The 26,943-nt window shown below is 39.6% G+C and overlaps 1 pseudogene; it reads right to left on the reverse strand.

The window, feature by feature from the left end:
- Positions 1–26,943, reverse strand: part of LOC145392666 (nephrin-like) — a 241,766-nt pseudogene that overhangs the window by 47,787 nt on the left and 167,036 nt on the right.

A 26,943-nucleotide genomic window follows, 5' to 3' on the forward strand; every position in this document is an offset into this window, starting at 1 on the left:
TATGTATATAGACCAGTCGCCCATCAAAACGGTTTGGCCACGAAAAGTCTTGGTGCATTTTCACAATGGACAGTGTCGACTTCTGATTCCCACTGTGTGCTCTCTGTATATGGGATATAACTGGACAATGAACACCACATTCCAATGGTTCACATCCTTGGCAATTCGGCTCATATCATTTTTTTTTTTTTTTTTTTTTTTTTTTTTGGTTATGAATGAGATATAGTTTCCCCAAGATGAGGGCCAATGAAACGGGTTGTTCTTTCAGTTTATAGGCTTACTTTAATGGTCGAACATTTTGTGTTAGAATATGTCAGGGTCGGTCTCAGTGTGAATACAACCTCATCCTGCAAATCTTTCAGGAAGAACCTTCTATTTACAAGAGCTGAAATGATCCATCATTTTCCTGCATCGCCTAACAAACGGGTCCACTTCAAGATTATATAAGTCTCATATAAATTCTGGTATAATCAGAATAATTCAGATGGCTTCAGGCAATGATGCATCATTCACAGTTAGTCGGTTCAATTTACGTCCATGACGCCACATCATGTCTAGTCAGGTCATATCTGGTTAGGTTAGGTCACCAGGTTAGTTATGGTGCGTCCAGATCCAATTTGGTTCGTTTAAGCAGATTAAGGCCCAAATAGGTCATTCCCATCCAGATAGGCCAAGTTAAGTCTGTTAGTTCAGTTTAGGTCACGTTATGTCAGTCAAATTAATTAACACGTGGACGACAGGAGGTTTTCCTGCGTCGAGCAGATTCGTTTGACATTAGTCTGATATAATAAATCTTCAGTTATCGATACGGGGGTCAACAAAAAAATTTCTTAATCCTGGGACGAGAGGACGTGTCTCTGTGCCAAGTAAAGTCTTTTGTCTTAAGTCGATATATACAGTACAGTATTATACTAGTTATCAGGCGCCCTTTAGAGATTAACAGTATTCCACACCATTTTTAATCTGATTAATACATTTCATTTCACACCCAGTACGTTCACTTGCTCTACGTCCTGTCTAGTTTGGTCATATCTGGTTAGGTTACCATTCTGAAACGAGTTACATGATTTTAACTTAACATAGTTTTCCACACACATTACTTTGATATATATATATATATATATATATATATATATATATATATATATATATATATATATATACAGTATATATATATATATATATATATATATATATATATATATATATATATATATATATATATATATATATATATTTTTTTTGGGGGGGGGTGATGGTGGTGGAATCTGATTATGACGGTCGTGTTCGTAGAGTTTCCCATGTTGGTGGACTTGCCATCGTTGCTGGAATTTCCGGTATTGGTAGAGTTTCTGGTATTGGCGAGATTTCCGGTATTGGTGGGGTTTCCAGTATTGGTGGTGTTTCCGTTATTAGTGGAGATGTCGGTATTGATGTAGTTGTCGGTGTTTGTGGAATTTCCGGTGTTGGTTGAGTTTCCGGTGTTGGTGGTTTTCCTGGTGTTGGTGGAATTGCCGGTGATAGTGGGGTTATCGTTGGTGCTGGTGGTGATAATTGTGTTGGTGGAGTCTGGTGGTGTTGTGGAGTCTGGTGGTGTTGTGGAGTCTGGTGGTGTTGTGGAGTCTGGTGGTGTTGTGGAGTCTGGTAGTGTTGTGGAGTCTGATGGTACTGTAAGAGTCTGGTAATGGTGTTGGTGGAGTTTGGTTGAATTTTAGTGTAATATGCGAATACTTGTTGATTCTGATCGTGCTGGTGGAATCTAGTAGCAACTGCGGTGGTGTTGGGTGGGGGGAGGGGAGGGGAGGTCTGGTAGTGGTGATGCTGTTGTAGGCTGCTGGTGTTTGTGGACTTTTGTGGTATGTCGCACAGAATTTTTTTTTTTTTTTTTTTTTTTTTTTGACCAGCCTGTAAGAGGTCATTCTTCTCTTTATCAGTCTACTTAAAACAAGGGAAGCACTGTGAAGTGTGGAAGAATCTAAACACTCTGCTCACGTGTCACATTATCTGTAATGATTTTCTAGTCACACAATTGGAAATGTTGTGTGATGACCCCATGGTTGTTCAATGTATATATGGATGGGGTGATGAGAGAAGTGAAAACACGAGTAATGGAGAAAGGGATGGCGTTGGTAATGAATGGTGATGGACGGAATATCTCAAAATTGCTGTATGCTGATGATGCTGTATTGTTTGCAAGTACCGGACAGGAACTTGGTAGACTAGTGCAGTTTTGCTGATGTCTGTGAGCGTCGTGCCTTGAGAGTAAATGTAGAGAAGAGTAAAGTGATGATTATTGAGAAAGAAGGGGACTCCCAATGTGATGTCACAGTGAATGGAGAGAGACTGGAATTGGTGAGAGAGTTCAAATACTTGGGTACAGTGATTGAAAAGAGAGGATAGTGTGCAAGGGAAGTTGAAAGCAGAGTGACACAAGGAAGAAAAGTAGCTGGTGCAATGAAGGCGTTGATAAGAAACAGAGGCTTGAGTGTTGCAGCTGCACGAGGCTTACATGAGGGAGTGTTAGTGCCAACTCTAACATATGGGTGTGAGACTATGGTGTGGCATGAAAATGGAAAGTCAAGAGTAAGAGCAGTAGAGATGGGACTGTTGAGCAATGTATGTGGAGAACAGATGGTGGATAGGATGCGAAATAGTGTGATTCGTGAAAGGTGTGGAGTGAGGAAGTCGGTGAACACCAGAATCGAAGAGAATGTCCTGAGATGTGGAAAGAATGGATAACAATAAAGTGGTGAAAAAGGTATACTTGAGCGAATTTGAAGGAGAGAAGAGGCGAGGTAGGCCAAGGAGAAGGTGGAGAGATATGGTGGGTGAGTGTTTGAGGAACAGATGTTTGAAAGTCGGTGAGGCTAAGGAACTGACAAAAGATCGAGCTGGCTGGATGAATGTTGTGAGGAGAAATGCATGATCAGGGATTTTGGCACCCCTTGTAAGCATGGCAGCGTCCGGATTGACTCAATCGGATACGTTTGTGTGAAGCTGCAGAATGTGGTGAATCTTTTTTGGCGTATCCGGTAGAGCCAGGATTCCGGGGGCTTGAATGATGAGTGTATGGAAATGTGACCTATTTGGATTGGGCAAGTTTGTGCTGTCTGGACATTGCTACTCCTCACCCTGCCCTTGGGTGGGAAAGGAGGTCCGGATGATGATGACAATTGGAAAGCAAGCGCATGATATTAACCTGAACCAGTTAGCAATATACCATTACACCTGCGCTCGTGAAGCGAAAGCAAGTGTTGCGTTTTAATAGAGTGTGTCTGTTTGGGGGGGGAGGGGATTTTGGGATGTTGGACGGTCTTCAAATTAATTTTTATCAGATTTGTTTTTACCAAATTTGCTGGAGAGAGAGAGAGAGAGAGAGAGAGAGAGAGAGAGAGAGAGAGAGAGAGAGAGAGAGAGAGAGAGAGAGAGAGAGAGAGATGAAGGAGTTGACCTAAAGGTTTTGAGGACATCAGGTCAAATGTCCAGGCCACAGGGCTTAGTCAAAATGACCCAGCATGATAAGCAATTTTTATCTGATTTAGGCCAAACTTGGTACAATGGGTGAAGATAATATAAGAACAATGGAGCTCGATTCAGAGACGTCAGTCACAGTTTAAGGTCACAGAGCAAAGTCAAATTTTTGCCGTGAGTCTGCTTGGAACCAGAAAAACTGAAACAATTTTTATTCGATTTTGATTAGAGCAGGTGAAGGGGCTGAGAAAATTCCAAGGTGCTGAGCAAGTTTCTTTATTAGAACTACAGGTCCAAGGTCAAGGTCACGAGGCAATGTCAATTTAAACTGATTTAATCCGATGTACTCTGCCCTTTGTGTATGAATTCACGGCAAGGCAATACTAAAGGGGTTTGATTTCTTGAACTTTAAGTCAGAGGTCATCGTCACAAGGAAAACTCATTGTTTTTCTTTATTATCATGCTTGGTGGAAATGTTAAGAGTCATGGAAGAATGCAGTAGTTCGCTTTTGAGAGGAATCGATCGCGGGTCAAGGTCGCAGGACAAAGTCAAATGTTCTAGACCAACTGCTGGACGCAGGTGCTACATTCTCTGAGCGCTATTCTTTGCGTTATATGTGTGATCTTTATATTTCAGAACACGTACACTGTCAGCTGGAGGATTTTCTCGGGGTTATTTTTTTGCCACTAACAGTTCCGCATTTTATATAATTGTTAGTATACTGACCTGTTGGTATACTGAACAAATGGCCAGCTTTGCAGATTTTTATTTTCCAGAATCTTTTTGGATATGGGAATCCCCCAAGTATACAAATTTTCATTTCGGTGTCAGTTCGTTTGTAAGTGCAAGCAACTAACATACCGGAACGAATAAGTTACCTCTTACTTTTGCCGGTAGAAATAATGATTATTAAAATATATTTTCAATCATCCGAGAACAGTTTTTGTCTGGATTGCAATCAGGTACAGTATAATTTTGTTCAACAGTATCTTAGTTGTTGCAGAAAAAGAAATATGAGAAAAATTACTCTGCAAACTCTGTTGGTTATGTTGCCACCCCTCCCCCTCCCCGCTCATCAGACCTGCCACACTTCTGCCTCCCCCAGTGATGGCTGTACAGGTATTCTGCTGCGGGCTAAAGTGTTTATTCAGTGACCTCGAAGTAATGAGTATCAGGCTCTTCATTACTCATTCACTCGATTCCATGTGTCTATTTCTGTCACAACACTGCATAGCCTGTATTGCATATTTTTGTTATGCTCACAGGCACGCTGATCCTCACGCTCGGAACGAGATGGTAGTTTGTAGAAAGGAAGGGAAGGGATGGTAATGCAAGTGGTGGACTGTGGGAAGGGAAGGGAAGGGAAGGGATGGTGATGCAAGTGGTGGACTGTGGGAAGGGAAGGGAAGGGATGGTGATGCAAGTGGTGGACTGTGGGAAGGGAAGGGAGGGATGGTGATGCAAGTGATGGACTGTGGGAAGGGAAGGGATGGTGATGCAAGTGGTGGACTGTGGGAAGGGAAGGGATGGTGATGCAAGTGGTGGACTGTGGGAAGGGAAGGGAAGTGAAGGGATAGGAAAACAAGTGCTAATCTGTGGGAAGGGAAGGGATAAGAAAAGTGCTAATCTGTGGGAAGGGAAGGGAAGGGGGTAGGGCAGTACGTGGTAATATATGAGAAATGAAGGGAAGAGTTGGGGGGATGGATGAACAGGAGTGCTGAGTGTGGGTTATGACGGGATCCTGAGCATGACACCCGGGAGGATTAGAGCGTTTGAGGGGGGTATGAGCACATAACGCATAAACTGAAACGAGCGAATCACAGCGGGTGTGTGGCGTGAGAGGGATGAGGAACAGCGTGTGTGTTGCACAAAGTTCCATCCAGCAACACCTTGAATGCTTGTCTGCATATCCAAGTTCTTAGCATAATTCCGCATTCTTTAGCACCTCGACTATACCTGTGCGAGGCAATGGTGGCTGATAAATCCCAGACGATGCCGTAATCCAGCTTCGACACAAAGCTCTACGAACAGTATCCATAAAGGATCTCTGCATTTTTTTACGATAAACGACTTAATCACAATTGATATAAATTACTATCAGTATCACATGCTTGGGTCGTACTTGTTTACTTTGCTGTTTACTATAGTGTGGTTGTTTTGTACTTTATAATCCTATACGTAATAATAAAACTAAGTAGTAAGCATATGGTCTTACACGCAACAGAAGCTCAAGAAAGTTAATGTATACGGCTCTAGATCTGCCGAGACGGTTTCGCAGCCACCTTGATACGATGCTTCTGAAGCCACTATGTTAAAGAGAAAACGAAAACCACACAGCTCCGGCCCAGACTAGCTAAAATAAGATATAACTAGGACTGTTGAAAAGTAATTCTAATAATTGGCAAAAGACAACCTAAGGATGGAACACACACACACACACACACACACACACACACACACACACACACACACACACACACACACACACACACACACACACACACACACACACACACACACACACACACACACACACACACTTTATGAAATAGGAGTCCAGAAGTACATCCCACAGCACAAAGAAGCAGAAAAGAAAAGAAAGAAATGATTCAATACAGAATGTAAAAAATCAAAAGAAAAAAGAGATTTATTGTGGAGTAGATACAGAAGACACAATAGTGAAAGGGCATATAATAATTACAAACAGGCAAGAAACGATTATACAAGAATAAGGAGGGAAGCACAAAAACAGTTTGAGGAGGATGTCATAAATAAAAGTAGTGATCAACCAAAGCTATTTTACAGCTACATCAGAAGCAAAACCAAAGTAAAAGATAAAATACAATCCATTACGGACGATGGAATCACCTATATACAAGAGAAGGATATTTGTGAAGCACTAAACAAGAAATTCCAATCAGTTTTTACAGAGGAAAAAATTTTTAAGAGGGATAATGTGGAACATGCATGCCCACACATACTACCAGATATACAAATATCAGAAAAAGAAATACAGGAGGAGCTAAGTAAATTAGACAAAGGAAAAGCAAATGGTCCTAATGAAATTTAATGTTAGGTGCTATGTGAATGTGCAAAGGAGTTAAGTAAACCATTATTTCTAATTTTCAAGAAATCCTTGAATCAAGGTAAACTACCTGATATTTGGAAGAAAGCAAACATTTTTCCATTATTCAAGAAAGGGAATAGACAAAATCCACTTAACTACCGACCAGTATCACTAACCAGTGTTGTAAGGAAGGTATTAGAAAAGCTTATAAGAAAAGCTTGGGTAAATCATCTAGAAGAACACAATATGATAACAGAAAGACAGTTTGGTTTCAGAAAAGGAAAATCATATGTTACTAATCTGTTGAGCTGCTATGACAAAGTAACAGACACATTACAGGAAAGAGAAGGATGGGTGGACAGTATCTATTTAGATTTCAAGAAAGCATTTGACACAGTACCACACCAAAGACTTTTATGGAAACTGTACCATCAAGGAGGAATTCGAGGCAAACTGTATTGTTGGATGCAAGATTTTCTCATGAAAAGAAAAATGAGAACAGTACTAAGGGGAAATTACTCATCATGGAAAGAAGTGACTAGTGGAGTACCACAGGGCTCAGTGCTGGCACCAATCATGTTTTTAGTGTATATAAATGATATAGACAGTAACACTGGAAATGAAAGCTATCTAAATATGTTTGCAGATGATGCAAAAACACAAAGGAGAATTACTAACACAGACTCTTGTAAAGAGCTACAAGAAGAATTAAATAAACTTCATGAATGGAGTAATACATGGCAAATGGAATTCAATGTGGACAAGTGTCATGTAATCAAGTTTGGTAAAAGTGGAAAAAGACCTGATTGGGATTATATGTTAGGAAATAAAACCCTACACACATCAGAAAGAGAGAAGGACCTAGGTGTGATTGTCAATAACAGATTATCTCCGGCTGACCACATCAGTGAGAAGGTATGGAACATATATACACTGCTTGCCAATATGAGAATAGCGGTTACATACATAAATGAAGACATGCTAAGAAAGAGAATAACATCATTCATCAGACCAACCCTGAGTATGCATCAGTAGTCTGGATTCCTCATCTCAAAAAACACATAGACAAGTTTGAAAAAGTTCAAAGGGCCGCTACAAGATGGGTATCAAGCTTAAGGGATCTAAGCTATGAAGAAAGACTAAATAAACTAAATCTACCAACACTACAGGAGAGAAGGAAAAGAGGTGACATGATTATGCTATATAAATGCATATCAGGGAAGGAGAAAATAGACATAAATGATTACTTAACGTATGGGGAAACATCAGCAAGAGGACACTGCAAAAAATTGCATAAAAAGAGAGGTGATAAAGACGTAAGGAAATTTAGTTTCCTAAATAGAGCAATTGATCAGTGGAATGCACTACCGAATGAAATAGTGTGTGCCAAAACAATTCACAAATTTAAGGATATGTACGATAAATATGGTTTAAGACACGGGACAGTACGAGCTTGACTCATTCCTATAAAGATACAATTAGGTAAGAACAATTAGGTACAATTAGGTAAGAACACACACACACACACACACACACACACACACACACACACACACACACACACACACACACACACACACACACACACACACACACACACTCGAATGACTATTTTGAATAAAGTTTTTCACAGTGGTGCTTACGTAAATCTTAACGTAAATTCCGTGTTCCAGCTCATTTTCGTGGTTATGCGAAAATGGATACGGGTCAAGTGTGTGCCAAAAGTCGATTACGTTTAGCACTTTCAGACTCCTGACACGCACTTCTAGCTGAATAAAATCATCTGGCATCAGCTGGAATAGATATCTAGAGTTATGCCGACTATGAGAGGGTTAATGTAATGGTGACAGTATTACTTATCTCTGGTTTCTATTACTCACTCTTTGCTTATAAAAATCGACTGGCGTTAGCTGAAATATAATTGTAAAGTTGTCCTGCGCTTGAAAGGGTTAAAATATACTAATTAATAATTTGTCTGAGCCGCGTTTTTAGTCGTGTAACTTTAATCCTTTAGCCTGCATTCCCTTTCCAATCTCATCGCCTGTTTCGTACACAGATTTTTAAGTCTATTTCATGTGCTCTGACCTCTTTTTGCCTTTCCATCCTCGTCTCTAAACTTTTTGTTCTCGGTAAACAGTGTTTCTTCGTTCGCCCCCATGCTCATGTCTATATAATAATGTCTTACTCTCTGCTCACTTCTATTTCCATCATAATCAACATGGCGGTCATTATAGGTATCATTAGGATCTTGGCTGAGCTCACTGATAGTATGTTGCACCGTCAATGATACTAGTCCAGAAAAAATATACCAGTCCTTAAATAAATATAAACAAACATATGATATATTATTAGGAAGTAAGCTTGTCCCTTATATCATTCCCGCAGTGTAAAAACTCAGCAGGTGCTATAAAAGGAGTTAGTAGGAGACACTTTTAGGCTTACTAAGCCTTTAAGGTCGCAGAAAGTTCCGGTGGCGTGAGAAGGCCAAGGAAACGACGGCAATAACTTATCACCAGTTTAAATCAAGGAGGCCATAAACCTTGCCAGTAGTCACCCACTCCCCTGGCGTCATATTTCCCTTCTGTATCGCGGTTCAGCACCACCACCGGCAACGTCAGCCAGGAACGACGCTCGGCACTTCATTTCAAAACTAACTATAGTCTTATCTCAGGATTATGCTCAGTGTGATTCCCAGGCAAAATTACCTCTGTGCTAATCTAGCGTTAGCCTATCCCACTAGGGCTGCCAGGCTGAGGGAGGTGGTGCTGAACCTTAATACAGAAGGGAATTATACCCCCCAGCCACGGCACGTGAGAGGCTGCTGATTCATCTAACTCTATTATTTACATCAGTGTGGAGGAAGAGGCACATATAGGTTGGAGGAGTTTGTGTGGAGGGAACTGTTAGCGCCTGTACACATTAACGCCGGAACTGGAATACTCTAACGTAGATTATTTGATCATTAACGTCTCGATAAAACTTGGAAGAACACCCCGTTTCAATAGGTCATCTTCTACAGTGAGAAAGCCACTTCTTACTGCTAAGTTTAATGTACGTGATAATCAGAAACGGAATGCCAGGAACGTGCTCCTAGAAAAAGCTGTGCTGTTCTTCCAGTTTTCTTTCCTACCAACATGATCAGACAGTATGCGTCAAGTCATGTCTAATTCTGGCCATCCTGAGGAGATGACTTCACTGTACCACAGGGTGACGGCACAGGCGGGTGAGAGGTCGATAGTTAGATAGAAAGGCAGGTAGAGTGGGAGGGGGTCATTATGTAGGCAAAGGCTGGTGCAGTAGAAGGTGGCCAGTCTTCTGGGGGAGGAAGGTAGATTTGAAGGGAATCAGTGTGTAGGAGAGGCAGGTTGAGCGGGAGGGGGTCACTGTATAGGAGGAGACAGGTAGAGTTGGAGGGGGTCAGTGTACAAGAAGAGGCAGGTAGAGTGGGAGGGGATTACTATGTAAGGAAAGCAGGAAGAGTTGGAGGGGGTTACTGTGTAAAGAGAGGCAGGAAGAATTGGAGGGGATTAGTGTCGGGGGAGAGAAGAAGGCAGAGGAGTATGGTCAGTGTGCAAGATGAGCAGCTTGTGGGGGGGGAGAGTCAGTGTGTAGGGTGAAGCAGGTAAAAGGTAGAGAGGGGGGGGGGAAGTGACAGTCAGTGTGGAGGGTGAGGCAGGTAGAGGGGAGAGTGGGGTCGATGTGGTGGGGGAGAAGAAAATCAGTGTGGAGAGAGAGAGAGAGAGAGAGAGAGAGAGAGAGAAAAAAAAAAAACTGTTAGTTTATCACAAAACATTAACCCAAGTATACAGGTAGTTAGTAAGTGTATTAATACCAGAGAAAAGGTTACTCGGGTTTTTTTCCTAAAATTTTCCTCAGTCGAGTAAAATGCTTCGATGTTACCTTGAATGAAATCACCAAATATTCCAACAATATATTCTTTACTTCGAAGACGTATTTTTCATTTAATTCTTGCTACCATCAGACGATGAAATTCAAAATTAGAAAAAAACAATCCAAATTGGAGGGGTCAGATTTAGCCTTCATGAATCCATTCAGTATGAGAGAGCTTAACTACGTTGAATAAAATCGTCAGGAGGATACAAGGATTTAGTGGAAAGGACGTTCTCGGGTTGAAGTGATGAGTGCAGGTGGTAGCATTGTTTGACCGAAGGGGTGGGCAAGTGACAAAAAAGTTAAATTGTTGGTTTCAACTAAACACATATCAAGGCAGAAAATCCGATTTTGATGTCTCATGGCTACATTTTCGTTGACACTGAGGGCTTCGGAGCACTGTTTTCTTGAACAATTTATTATGCACATCATTATACTCTTTGTGTTTCTGGCATCGAGAGTGTTTGCCTCAGTAACGGTCGAGATAAAAACGTAGAATCAGCAGAATAAAAACCCAAGTAAGATGTGCTAGGAGGCCTCTTTGCCAACTGCAATATGACTTTTAGTTTTGCTCGAAACTGACTCACAGTTGAAGGTGAGGGTAGCTGAGTTTCGGTGGGTGTGGGTCGGGTGCTGCTGGGCGGTGTCCCTGGCCAGAGCTGGGTTGTGAGCCAAGCACTCCATCTCACTCCCGTCGTGGGTGGGTTGCAGGGTGAAGTGCACAATAGACACGCTCCGGTTGCCGTCGTTCGATACCTGCACACCCCAGGGAGAACACCACATAGCTTTAGAAAACTGGAGATGTGGAGAACTGTGGAAATAATCCAGTAAATTCAAGCAAATCATATATCAAGAGGCTGTCGGTCGATACTTGCACAGCACACCCACAGCACGTAGCTTTAGCAGTCTGAAGTGGAAGACTATGAAGATAATAAACTAAATGAAAGTATTAATCCTATGTTGGCCAAATGCATTATCAACACGCCTCATTTGCCGTCGCTCGATACTTGCACAACACACAAAGAACATCACATAAATTTAGTAGTTGGAAATGTGAAGAAGCATGATGATTATTTTCGTTAATCATTTAAGCTGTGATGATTTTTATAATACGTATGTAAACTGCAAATACGCCGGTTATTGTCGGTCGTTACCAGCACAACACACCGGTATCGCCACACAGCTTTATTAACCGGAGATGTAGAGAACCATGAAGATAATGTAGTGAATGAAAACCTAAAACCTACTCAATACTATTGTTATTCTAACACTGCCCAAGATTTCCGTCCTGTTACAGCTTAATTCCGGTAGTTTAGTGATAGAAAATGACAACTGTATGGCTCTACACTCTTTTTTATAGCACTTCATCGTGATTGGCACCATGTTCTTGTACTAATCCTCTGTTAAACTCATCGCACAGGACGGAGATGGCAATTTTAGGCCAAGTTTGAGTAGATAGTGTACACCAAAGTGCATTACCGACATGCTGCGATTACCGTTGTTCAATACCAGCACAACACACCCAAAATATCGGTTTTACGAGTTGTAAGTGGAGATGTAGGGAACTATGAATGTAATACACTGAGTTAAAACAAATCCTACATTGATATGCCGTGATGATTAGGTTGCCGCCCTTCGATACCTGCACAATGAACCAGAGTAAAATTTATGCTTTTAATAAAATAAATCAGAGAGCGTAAACAAAATAAATGAAGTAACTCTTGAAAAGGCAGAGGAACAGTTACTTGGGGCAGTAACTAAAATTAACAAAGGACAATGAAAACGAAATACCAGTAAACACCACACAGCTTCAGTAAACTGGGGTTGTACAGTCGGTATCAAAAGCCGTGTTGCCTATTCTGCTTTTTTTCCTTGATTGTCTTTGAAAATTAGTTTGATGAATTCGCAGCAACTACACTGATGATTTTAACTGGTCAAAGAGCAATGTTATTAGTGTCGGCTGATGCAGATTCACCAAACTAATTTTGAAAATCCGTGTTGACAGAAGCAGCAAGGCGAGAGAACATTTGATGCCGACTGTGCAATAGAGAACCATGATGTTAATATGTATCATTATAATGTTAACCACTTTACTCCGATGACGTAATATTTTCTTCATGCTAGGTAGTCCCAGGCAGTTTTATTAAGCTTACCTGGTGCATTTTGAACTGGAACGGTATATCGTTTTTATTTAATACTCACTCTTCTTCCCTAAACTGAGTAAAATCAATTGACTGTAGCATGAATACAATAACGCAAATAAAAAAAGGAATCGGTAGGTCATGTTCTGATGGGGCTATACTGGTATGCCGTCATTCGTATGTCAAAAATTGCTTATACAGGACACCTCGTTTGAAAAATGACACAACTTCACAATGAGGGAATCATGCAGCTTACAGCATTACTAGATAATTCATAGTTATTAAATATTGTTATATGTTGTTAAAACAACATATAACAATATTTGATGCTTTTGCCATGCATGATGTATAGAGATATACGAGAAAATGGTTTACAATTTTTTCCACCTCGCTGTATAACAGATCCGAAAACTCGTACATAACCTCTGACATTAATGAAAAAACTGATGGTTCCACATAATTAGGCCCCTAAATTTTCATTACTGACGAGCTGACGATGTAATTAGTGCAAATTCATCAGGAATACATCAGAGGCAAACACGAATGCACAAAGAGACTCTTCATTACTGAGTTTTACTAATATCGAAAAATAAAGATCGGCGCTATTGACAGCATTATTATGGACCGGACACCACACACACACCACCAGTGACGACGGTATTTTGAAACTGGTCACATATAGAAAATTGCATTTATTGAAGATTAGCATTAAATTAATTTTAAATAATATAAACATTTCTAAATCAAAGGTGGTCGTACCTTTCAAGTACGCTCCCTGAAAGAACATTTGGCATGGGATTATTCACACGCCACGTAGATACACTTACCGTTATCAGTGAAGAAACCTAAGTACGTGCACAGGAAGTGCAATAATTTACATCATCCCTAAAATTGCCAGGTTATCACTGGCTTCTAACTTAACGTACCTCTTACAACAAACGGTGAGATGGGAGGAGATATAATTATAAATACGGAAGAAGAGAGAAAATCAGACAGCAAGAAGGGCAGAGATAGGAGACAAAAGAAGAATAGAGTAAGATGGGCTAAAACAGAAAATAGGAGTTCAGGTTAGGTAAAACAGGGAAATAGTGTAGAAAAAATAGTGATGCACAACTGTAGGCATGGGTATGAAGACGGCAGAAATTCTTGAAAGGAACGAGGACACAGTGCAATAACACAGGAGGAGCAGAGTGATTCAGCTGGGAGGATGAGCGAGGAGGTACTGGGAGAGCAGAGTGATAGAGAAGAGAGGCAGAAAAATGCGGAACAGACCAAGGAGATTAAGCAGGGAAGCAGAGCAAGGATGTAGGATGTACAAGCAGATCAAGGAGGCATGGCAAGGAAATGGGTGGCAGAGCAGGAAGGTTAGAGGTACTGACCCAGGGTTTGGTTGAAGGTAGGATGGTGCCAGCGAGCGACCATGTGACGATAGGTGGTGGGTTGGATCCCCAGACGGTGCACTTGACCTCAGCCTGCACCCCAGCCGACAGTACGCCAGTGTCCTCCAGTTCCACGTTCAGCACGTCCACTGACGAGAGACACGTGTTAATACAGAGGAGCTCATAATGCTCTCTGATAGATAAAAAATCACTAAGTTTACACACACACACACACAAACACACACACACACATTTATATATATATATATATATATATATATATATATATATATATATATATATATATATATATATATATATATATATATATATATATATATATATATATATATATATATATATATATATATATATATATATATATATATATATATATATATGGCATATCTCCTGGCGTTACCTAGAACAAAGTATTAATGTTCAACCCACCAGGGAAGTGTTAATAAAACCACTATGACTCCAGTGACTCATACTTACTACAACACTGATGACAAAGACGCGCTCATTACCTGTCCCAGCCACGGAGGAGCTCAGGGACGGGTACTGTTTTTACTCGGTTTGTCTGTTTGTCTGTATGTCTCTGTTAAAAACTTTACGCGAAAACTAGGTGCGATTTTGACAAAAATATCAGAGATGATGGGCTATGACCTTCTGGTCACCTGATTAAATTTTGGGCCAAATTGGGCCAAGGCCCAGGCTGTATACCCTCCAAAAACAATGTTTTAAAAATCGTTCTTTTGCCATAACTCCTTTCGAATTCGTCATATCGACACGAAACTAAAACCTAAATGTGCAACTTTGAAATCTGCATCCTATAACATGCATCATTACATGGGGGGGGGTCGCCCCCACTTAGCGGTAGGAGGTTCATTGTCAGGAGGGTCGGGCCTAAAATTTCAAATGGGTATAAAATCGTAAATTTTCACCCAATTTACCCAAAATCTTATATGTGACATCTCTGACTAGACATCCTGTTGTGTTTATACGTCAGCTTCAAAATGATTGCTGGGGAAGGGTTTGCTGTGCCTTGGCACCGCTAATTGATATGGAAGATTTCGTAACACCTGCAGTTGGCTACCGTACTTTTTATTCTATTCTTTTCTTCAGACTAAGACCAGAGGACGGTAATCGCCTTCTGGAAGACCCCAAGCAGTGAAGGGGATAATGAAAGCTTCATCCAACCCTTCCAGTTAGAAAAGTCTCTCTAAACCTGAAATATATATCTGGATGTTGCAAGAATAAACCATAATATGTTATCGACCTGAAGAAGTTAACACTATTATGCTCGTACGCCTCACTCTTAGCTGAAAATATAATCATCTGGTGTTTTTAGTATCCTGTGGGTTGCTCTCAGCTAAGATCGTCCACCGCTAGCCTGCATAACATGCTAGAATTGTCCCGACCATGAGAGGGTTAATGGTACCAGTAATAACACTTGTTCCTCTACTCTTAGTCTCAGAAAAAGGAAAAAAAAAAAAGAACGCAAGGAGTACTAAACAGATGCGTGACAAAATGGGCTTTGCTAAAGTGAAGCACTGCATGAAGCTTGACTAGCGAGAAAGATATTTTGTCAATGAAAATCCTTAGGAAGCTAGTGAAGTACCATGTGGGGCTTCGCCAGAGTGAAGCATCTTGCATGTGAAAGCTCTTGGGATGTGGCTGACTGACCTGGGTGTTCCCAGAGTTATTCCTGTGCTTAATAATCGTCTGGCGTTAAATGGAATATATAGTAATACTTGAGTTGTCCTGATCATGAGAGGGTTGAAGAGCTTATATTTTGTGTCTAATACTGGTTGCTATGTCTGTAGGGGTTTGTTTATTCTGCTGCATAAATTACAGAAAATTTATTCGTATTTCTGTCGCAAAATAAGTTCCATTTATCATTTATTACATTATTATGATACTTCTTACTTAACGAAGAATAGCAGTCCTAGTGTTTTATGTTGCACGATGATATTTTGTCCTCCTGTGCTAATTACTGCACATATTAGGACAATAAATCATATATTGTATTAGTATAAGACTTTAAACATTATGATAACGTCTTTGTGTGACTCTCCATTACAGTTTACTGGATAAAGTCAGGCGTGACAGTTTGACACCGTTGGCATGGCATTTACTTAAAGATTCAATGAAAACGTTCTTGACGTTACAGGAAGTTCGTTCTACGATTCTCAGGAAAATCTAGTATTCTGAAGAAACGTCTAAGTCTATTTCCTTTCCATTTTTCTGTACTGATACCGATAACCGCCGCAAAATAAAATATAAAAGTACGAGTACAACAGGAAATGTAGTCATGTTTCTTTCAGAAAAAAAAAAAAAAAAACAGAAAAAAAGCTAAAACTAATTGTAACACCAGCATGAATCTCTTGATTTTGTCGTGATTTGAAAAATCAAATAAGACGAGCTGTCAGCATCCGAAAGTCATATTCGTAAAAAAAAAAAAAAAAAAATGCGGAAGTGAAGCAAGCACCGTTTTGCGTAAATAATTTTTGCCCCATTTTTAGATAAGAACTTTATTTTTTCAAAGAATAATACTACAACTGTTCTCCCCATCTCGCTGTTGAACGCTTTTGAACGCGCTCTGATAATTTAATCATCAAGGCATTAAAACTTTTACATGAAAAACTAGTGATGAAGCGGACGCATTTTTTTGGTGACACCGATACGATCGGGTGGTGGAGCTGCCCGTTACCCAAACGTCCCTTTAGTAAGTCTCCACCCAGTTTCCCAAAGGAATGATGACAGGCTGCAGGAAGGCGGCTACTTCGGCCTGCAATTCATCAGGTTTACGTCCAGATGAGTCTGGGGATGAAAACGGCCACAACCACAGTAAATAACTGCCAGGAATTATTGATTCACTTTTATTCCCGGTAATCTTATATTGCATTACTGCTGTCTCTTGAAGGATTCATCGATCACACGATCCTTTTTTTTTTTTCTTTATGGAAAGGTTAGATATAGTTTTAATAAATCCCATTACTACTAGAGTAAAAAAAAAAATCGTTGAACAAACTCGCCTCGTGATAGCAAAAATATAGTGAAAATACGACACCGTAGGGAAGTGGTAAAGTGTATGAGTGTTAGCGTTGCTGGGGAGTCCGATACACATTGGTATCGTGTGGCTGTGGCTGTGATGCAACTACTGGTAAATTTGGTACTGTTTCTTGTCGCACTACATATGATAGCCTAAACAAGGCATTACTATGTGCAACAAGTACTGTCGCCTCCCTTGCTTTTCTCTCTATGGACTCTGAATATCAGGCTGGTGAATCCTGGGCAAATGAAGTTGTAGACAATGGCTAAAAAATCAGTGTCTGTTGGTCGGATTAGTGAGATCGAGTATTCAAAGCCATGAGGAATGAAGCAAGAGAGTGGGACAGGGATTCTGTTTCTAATTGTCTTCAATTTAAGGTGTACTAGGAATAATTATTAACGACATGATAAAACCAGTACTGTGAAACCATGAAGTGCATTACGGTACTGAAGAACGACGGAAATTGATGATACCAGCACCAACATCATCAGAATTCACTACCCCAACATATCCCAAAAGGGGTGCTTTGTTGTTGTTCACGCCATTCAGACTCATTCAGGACACATCCAGATGCACACTGCATGTTCCTAATACATGCCCCAGACGCACACGACACACAACCAGTACCCCGCCTCAACCCCCATCAAAAGTTATGTTCATAAAACCCTACGGTTGCAACTCGTCACATTATTTTCATGGAAAGGTATAATGACAAGTGAGTGAATGAGTAAGTGACAGGTCCACACACTAGATTTTGCCACCCTTGTGGGTGTGGCAGAAAGTCAAGGACCGTTAGGCCTACAACAGGAATGGAGATAAATGCAAACTAGACCTTCATTGGTAGTGAAGAACGACGGGGTCTGAATGCCGTGATAATGTACAAAATTTGAACACACATTACTTTTTAATATAAACGGTTAGTATTGTCAATTATGTAATGAAAATCATTAATGCAAAATTAATTAAGGCCCTGATTTGTTTTAATGCAAAATTAATTAAAGCCCTGATTTGTTTTAATGCAATATTAATTAAAGTCCTGATTTGGTTGGATTATGGAAATTTATCGCAGTATTTGCATACAAACAGTGCAAATTAAACAGATTACTGTCTGACGCGATTAAATAAGCTGCATTAGGTGATACTGCCTGGATCGAAATGAAAATATGCTAGAGCTTTGGCTGAACTAATACTGTACACTAAACAGCATTACCAAAATAATAAAGCAGGCTGTCCGTGTTGTGATGCACAAATTTAGTAACTGCATAGAACTGGAACTGCCACATCCTAAATCTATTTGTATGATTCCATGTGTTACTTAAGTGTGCCACATATATTACTGATTACTCCAGTTTAATGTATTTTCACTTAGATTTATCAGGCTCGTATGATACCAATCCCTCACTCACATCTACATGTTTGTGTACGTGATTAACATTATATTGCAGTTCTCTTACAGCCTTCGTACCCTGATTGAGCTTCATATAAAAAATCTTCTGTTACTGCCAACTTCCACCTTTAGGCTATTTTCCTTTTCCTTTTCATTTATACCACTCTGCTGTATCAAGGACCTTAAAATCTTCATCCCTTTATTTCAAGTGATCATATTGGTGGGGGGGGGGTGACGAAGCACTTTAAAGGTGTTAAGCCCCCGTGTCACTGTGAGTCACATGGAACTAGATCTCGTTTATGTGCAGTATGGGTTAACTGATTTTCTTCATAATTTTTCAACTGTCAGCAAATCTTAGCATTATTTCAATTCAAATACCCCTGCATATGTAACAGTTAATAAAATATTAAAATCATGCGTAGTAAATTACTGAATTTTGCATATTGATTCAACTGGTAAAGCAGGTCTGCATCCTCCATGGAATTTCATTCTCATTAATGCATGGGAATTTTATGGCTTGCTTAAAGATAATTTTCCGATTGCGCCTATTACTGCCTACAGTAAACACAATGAAGATTTTGTGGACTATGGCAAATACAAAATTTCACTGACTTTGACAATGTGTAAATGTAATGATTTATGAATGAGTCTTTCTGATAATGTTTTATATTGTTTTGCCCAAAGAAATACATTATTTGATTTACACGAAAAATAATGTCTTCTTATATCTGACAACTCAGATCAATTAGACTTCTGTTGTTTAACATTAGTACCCTCGCACTCCATAGACCACACCACACAGCCTACCAAGAAAGTAACACACTCCTTGACAAGGTTGGTTCGATACTCGTTTCAGTTTTCATCGTATCCCGGTACTGCTTTCCTATAATTTTCACCCCGGCCTCAAAGCAATGTCTAAATAATTTAACTACTGAATTTTGCGGGGGGAGGGGGGACACAACAGTTACTTCTTCACAAATACTCAATAAAGAAATGCAATACACAACATAGAGCACATTATTTTAGTGAGAAAGAATTAGCATTTCACTGTATTAGGCCTTCCATTCACTCGACTTCGTGGAGCATCCTCATATCTTGATGTTCGGATATGGTAGCTTTTTCCTTTTAAATCTTGCTCATCTATTGCTGCTTAGATTTTCAGTTATCTGTTTTTATCATGTTGATCTGAGTACCTCACTACCTCTTCTTATTTTATGCCCTCATTTTCACCTTGAATACCACATTCTTATGATCTCGTAATCCTCGGCACCGTCGTCGCCCTTGTCAGTGACACACCCAAATATCTTTCAGGCAGCATATAGTCATTTAGACTTCGAGCAACATTCACTTGTGTATTTAAGTATTTTTTTTTTTTTATTAACAATATGCCTTACTTATGCATAGCTTCCTTTGCTAACACATCGTTCAACATACATTCATCATCACGTTTTCGCGGTACACATTTACATGACCCGCACTAACTTTTACATTCAGACCACCCGTCACGATTACTCCAAAACTTCTTGTCATGTGTTCAGTCGCTCGGTGGATTCTAAACCCTAACCTTTTCTTTCCCAAGTTGCTGTCAATCATCTAGTACTGATGTCATAATCATGACCAATTTCACCGTTTTTAAGCAAACATATTTTAACAACTTCTTTACTTCGTCTGCGGGAGCTTATACTTAACTTTATTCATGCCGCGCCATCCCATGTATCCGTTTAATTCTCCCTCAGGTAAGTCTTTAACAATGTGGAATTATAACAGAAAAGCTTCAGAAAAACGTAACGTGAGGAAATTGCTCTCGTATAGTAAAAATAAATGAAAAATAATTTCGTTGGAGTGATGCATCTGTCGACGCCCCAAAAGTAAAATTTTACCAACCTATGCATAAACTGATGTATATGTGTGTGATTCTCAGTTTCGACATTATTCAACGCTTTTGAGGTTGAGTTTATATATGTAATGTTTTGTTACTTTAATATATGAAAGCTTATTAGGTGTGATAATGTGATTAAGATTCTGAAATGCTCATTTTAATGTTTTCTGTACATGACTGAAATTTCATTGTGGTAATACAGTACTTTGAAAGAATTTTCATATCCATTTTTCAAATCTATGCTTGATGGTTGAAATTTAGACTGTAAATCTTCAACGAATATTATGGTTTTCCAATCCTGCATTAGCTGCTAAAAAAACAAATCACACACACACACACACTGGTGGACGGGAGTTCGCACCTCGCTCAGGTTGCGAAAAGTTTCACTGACGAAGTGGGTGGTTACTGTCCCCCTAGAGCAAGGGGACGGGAGTGTGCGTATGTGAAGGTCACAGCCTTGCCCTTAGATCGGACTATATGAGCTCTCAGCTCCCTTCCGGGAGGGTAAAAGCTGACCATCGCGACCATCAAGTGATCCTGACCAACCCGGTGAATTACACACACACACACACACACACACACACACACACACACACACACACACACACACACACACACAAAATACACTCACGGGCGATGTCGATGTGTACGGTGGATGCGACGGGGCGTGTGAGGTTGGAATTAGCGGCTATACAGGTGAAGCGGGTGTCGTGGTGAGAGCGGCTGAGCGGGGCCTGAGCCAGGGTGTTCTCCAGGACCTCATTCCGGGGGTCAGTGGCGTACGTATCGTCCACCATCGTGTCCTCCTCGAACTACACGAGTCGGGACGGTAGCCAGGCTGCGGTGAGAGGACCTAGGGTTGTATTTTAAGGTCTGCATTTTCATCAGCTAAGAACACTCTCATCTCTTCACAACCTCTTTAAATCATCAAATGGTACGTCAGCAGTAATTGTGTAATCTGTGTGTCACCTGTCTGAAGGGGTAATACAGCACAGAAGAAATAATTAAATGTGAAAGAGGCGAAATGGGTAGTTTAGGAAGAGATGAGAAGGATCCTCATTAGCTCACGATGAGAGTAAGTATTGAAGTGTTTGGATATTTCATAGCACTTCTTCCTTGGTTGTCATTTTTCTCTTTACAGTTTATTATTTTTGTTTTTTATAAATGTATATCTTTTTATATCGACAAAAACCGTAGGATAAAAGCACTCGAGAATCACAATGTGCCTCAAGCAGAAACTGACTGGTAGGGAAGCAGTGCTATTCTGCCTCGTAAGCTAATAAGAATGTGGGGCTAGGGGTCTTAATCTTGAGTGGTTAGGTAGCTTTCTAACATCGTTTCCTTATTTGTTTGCCATATTACACTTTTTTTTTCTGTGGCAAGGACTCAAGCAAAGAGTCAGAAGAGTGGAAATGAAGAATTTGAAACTTGTGGAATTACGAGGAAAACCAGACAGACAAACGAAGGTGTGAAGGAGCGTTATGGTGTTGATGTGGATATGCCGGAAACCATTAAGAAAACCACTCTCAGAAGGAATGGCCATATGGACAGAATGGAGAATGAGAGGTAAGTGAGGTAGAGAAGAGGAGAGGAAGGAGGAGATCAAGGATGAGATGAAGCGATGGAGTGCAAAGGATTATGAGTGATGAGGTTGTGGGCTGGAGAGAGGGCAGCCTGATGCCGGAGGACAAAGGGACATCGAGGCGATATTTTGTGGCTACCACTCCCGGTCATAAGCCTATAGATAAATAGATAGTCAGATTTTGCATATATCATATATGAGAATATTTATTTACCATACCCTGAAAAAAGAAAATAAAAAGAAGCAGGTAAGAGTTTTTAGGGAGCTTCCTTAGCCGACTAGGATAAGAACCTAGATATATTGAATCGGGTAACAAGAGAATCACACGGGAAGGTAATATGGATATAATAAAACTACGTGGCTGAGAAGTTTATGTAAATTAAATATGCTCCAGATCCCTGTATTATTAAATCGTATGCGCAGAGGTATGGGAAGGCTCCCTAGTATATGTCAGTCGTTTGTGGAACACCTATAACTTTTTGATGTAATCAGCCTCCATTCCACAGTACAGAGAGTAATCAGCAACGACAGAGAAAGTGAGTTATATTTTATCATAGTATGCAACAGAAATAAGCGTTAAATATTTGGACCTGTCCACACTTTCTCATCCGCAGTTGAAATTCCGATCAAAGTGTGAAAAAAGGCAGTGACAAAACTGAATTAAGTATGCAAGGGTCAAGTAATTTGACGAAGAAAATATATGTAGAAAATGAACAACATTATGGAGGAAAATACACACACACATACACACACATATATATATATATATATATATATATATATATATATATATATATATATATATATATATATATATATATATCATCATCAGCCATTTCAGTATCCACTGCAGGACCGGCCTATCCCGACCGAAGTCAGGATGATACAGCCAATGTACGAGTATCTCTACCAAGTGGCTTCAGCTGTCTGGTAGAGATTGTATGTAGGGTGAGAAGTGCTTGTAAGTGTATTGTAGTGTTGGAGTGGCTTTGGATGTGTGTGTAGTCTGTGAACCAAGTGTAATCGGCCTGCGCAAGCCAACTGGGTGCAAGCATACTTTATAGTAAGCGACACTGGTTCAACCATAGCACCCCTTGTGTCCACCAATGCAGTACGTGGCCGGGTGAACACTCCCAAAGTTTATTACCCTGGCGGGGCGCGAAGGGTTTGCGCCCGTGTACGAAACGCACGATCTACCATTGTACCACGGAGGCTCCATACATATATATATATATATATATATATATATATATATATATATATATATATATATATATATATATATATGTGTGTGTGTGTGTGTGTGTGTGTGTGTGTGTGTGTGTGTGTGTGTCTGTGTCTGTGTCTGTGTGTGTGTGTGTTCACCTGGAAACACTGTGAGAGAACTTAGGTCGAATATCGTCTTCTGAAAACGGGCCTTCTGTCATAGTTTTCATTCTCTTTTCAGGCGATGACAACAAAAAATTTAACATTATGCAGAGTATTAACCATTACTGTGATGAAATAAAAAAGCTCAACATTTGTACGAGTACTAACCATTGCGTGTGATGCAGACGAGTGTAGGCGCGTCACCCTCTCTAAAGGGACCCACTTCCCCATTCTCCTCTGTGTTGCCGCTGTTGCCCATCCACCACCTGACGCTCACTCGCACTGGCGGCACTGTAAAGTATCACACAACACTCAGCAAAACCCATAGCACTCACCACCAGCGCATGGAGATAATTTAACACCACACACCACACAACACCCATCACAAGCTCATACATATACCCTATTAACAAGCAGTAGTGAGATAACAAAGCTCTAGTTAGGCAAAACCAAGAAATGGGTTACAACCAATTGGGAACGAGAGAATTATACTCTATCCACCCTAACCTGGGACACTGAATCCAAGTTGTGACCAAAGATTAACACTGCTGTAGAATATCACCATACTCATGAAATAGTAATATGGAAAGGATGTGAAGCCGTATCATTGGCTAATTTAACCGCCGAACAACGTCAATTAGCTCCAAGAAGTCGAGAATCTCCGTAAGATTAATATGACAAATATATAGTTATAAGTAGGTATGCGGGAGCATATTAATAAAATTAAGTAGGTTAGATTCATTGTAATGATATACTCTTATGTCGATGGCATTACCACCAGATTTAAGTCCATTCACCTACGACGGTAAGATTGACGCGGGTGTTTCGTGTTGGCGTGAGCAGGAAGTCCACACGACACCTGTACACGGCTGAGTCTTTACGTTCCACGTCCCTCACAATCAGACCTGCCCTGATTTCGACATTTTCGTCCTCATCTTTGTCACTAGAATCTTCCGGAGGGAAACCGTCCCCCGTCCCCACCCGCATTCCCTGATAGCCGATACGCGTCCGTACGTCCGATCGGAAGTTTGCCCCGTCTACAACCCCCACGTCGCCTCCGGCCAGACGCAGGTGTGCTCTCAAGGCCGTGGAGGCTGTGTTGTCCCGCCACACCTGGGGTTCTCCGCCAGCCTGCTCACGGTAGTCCACGCTGCCGGAGAAAAAATATCAGTATTTGAGTGAAACAGAAAGCAGTGTTTTGGTGGGCCATACCTAATAATGAGGGGGTATTTTAATTCCTAAAATATGACAAAGAAGGAGGAGAAAAACTTAAAGAATATGTAGTCCACACAATGAAAATGAAGATAACATAATGGGACGCTTCCTATATGATCAACACAGTAAAAAAGAAAAGTAATGATACCATAATTTTTGATAAAAAGACAATGAAACTTAAACAACAGGCAAAAATGTGGATATGTGAATCAAGAAAAAAGTGGAAGATTACTTCAGGGAGACAGAAGGATATGTGTCTAGACCAGCAACTGATTTAAACTCACTGAACAGGTGAGTCAAGAGTTAATCGAGTCAAAGCATAGGCATCTGTGACTATACGAGGAGTGGACGATATGAAAATCACAAGAAAGGCCGAGAAGTTCAGTGCCATGAAATGATGTTTGCCAGTCGAGACAAAGAGTTTGATTTTTTAATAAGCATTGGAGCAGTATAAGGCAGGGTAACTGTAGAATGTCAGTAGGAAAATCAGCATAAATATTACTAATTGGTCTGGTTTTCACATAACTTAACCTGAAAGCGTTTAAGCTTAGTAAAAGAAGAGGTTTCTCCTGAATTCATGAGAGTAATTTTTAAAATGAGTAGTACCATAATTAATTAATTAGTCTCTGGTAATAGTTTTGAACAGCTTAATAACAGGAGGTAATAGCACTATCTTTTTCAGTTCTTCAGCCATATTCCTCCTCTCACCAAAGCATTAACCTCCCTGCGTTCACTCCTCACACACAATGCATTTTAGTGTTTGCTTAATATTGTAACCCCCTATACATTATTGAATTACACCATTTCATTTCAATGTTAGCCCTCTCAGACAGATCACATTCCCATAGCGCTAATATTATCGTATATGGCACAAAGAGGCAGTGCTCTCCCCCCTTGGTGTTATTAAGATGATAACTTGCTAACTGTCATACACAAGTCTATGCCTCCATTATCGCTGTATTTATTATGTCACTTGAGGAACCTGTTACTTTTAATACCCACGTTTCGTCTTATTTACCCTAACGTGAACTCCACTCCAAGGACGCTTCTCTCTCTCTCTCTCTCTCTCTCTCTCTCACACACACACACACACACACACACACACACACACACACACACACACACACACACACACACACACACACACACACACACACACACACACATACACATACATACACACACTCAAAAGACTATGTCAGTAGCAGGTGAAAGGTACACATGAAGACAAAAAGAAAAAGTTTACCTGGCACCTGTCCGTCCGCCAACACACACACACCCCACACACACACACACACATATATATATATATATATATATATATATATATATATATATATATATATATATATATATATAGATATATATATATATCTACGCTCCTCATGCGACAACGTAGGATTGGATGATAATGTTGATTGAATATATATATATATATATATATATATATATATATATATATATATATATATATATATATATATATATAAATATATCTATGCTCCTCATGGGACAACGTAGGATTGGATGATAATGATGATGGAATATATATATATATATATATATATATATATATATATATATATATATATATATATATATATATATATATATATATATATATATATATATATAAATATATCTATGCTCCTCATGGGACAACGTAGGATTGGATGATAATGATGATGGAATATATATATATATATAGATATATATATATATATATATATATATATATATATATATATACAGAGAGAGAGAGAGAGAGAGAGAGAGAGAGAGAGATATATATATATATATATAGATATATAGATATATATATAGATATATGGATATAGATATATATATATATATATATATATATATATATATATATATATATATATATATATATATATATATATATATATATATATATATATATATATATTTATTTATTTATTTATTTATACCAGTATATACTTTTTATTTATTTATTTACTTTAAGTGGCGCGAGGCCAAAGAACTATTTCAAGAGTGATGTGAGAAGAAAGACTTACCTGAATTGCTGTACGATAATAGAGTTACAGGCAGATCTGAGTGAGAACAAAGAATACCTGAGGAGTGGCATGGGAATAAAGATTTACATGGATGATGGAGTGTGAGAAAAGAGTTTCACCTGTGTATGAGAGCGAAAGAATAAAAGAAAGACCGGCTCGAGACCAAAGTGTAACTTAAAGAGCAATCTGATAACAAAGAATTACCTAAAGAGTGGTGTGGTAAAGAATTACCTGAAGAGTAATGCGAGACCAAGTAGTTACCTAAAAAGCAGTGTAAGAACCAAAAATTACCTAGAGAGCAATGTAAGAAAAATGAATTACCTTAAGAGCAGTGTGAGAACAAAGAATTACCTGGAGGGCAGTGTGAAAACAAAGAATTACTCGTGTGAGAACAAAGAATTACCTAAAGCTCAGTGTGAAAACAAAGAATTACCTAAACAGCAGTGTGAGAACAATGAATTTCCT

Source organism: Coenobita brevimanus, chromosome 23 (genome assembly GCF_032717465.1).
Source record: "Coenobita brevimanus isolate Jiangsu-jjx chromosome 23, ASM3271746v2, whole genome shotgun sequence".
NCBI lineage: Eukaryota > Metazoa > Arthropoda > Malacostraca > Decapoda > Coenobitidae > Coenobita > Coenobita brevimanus.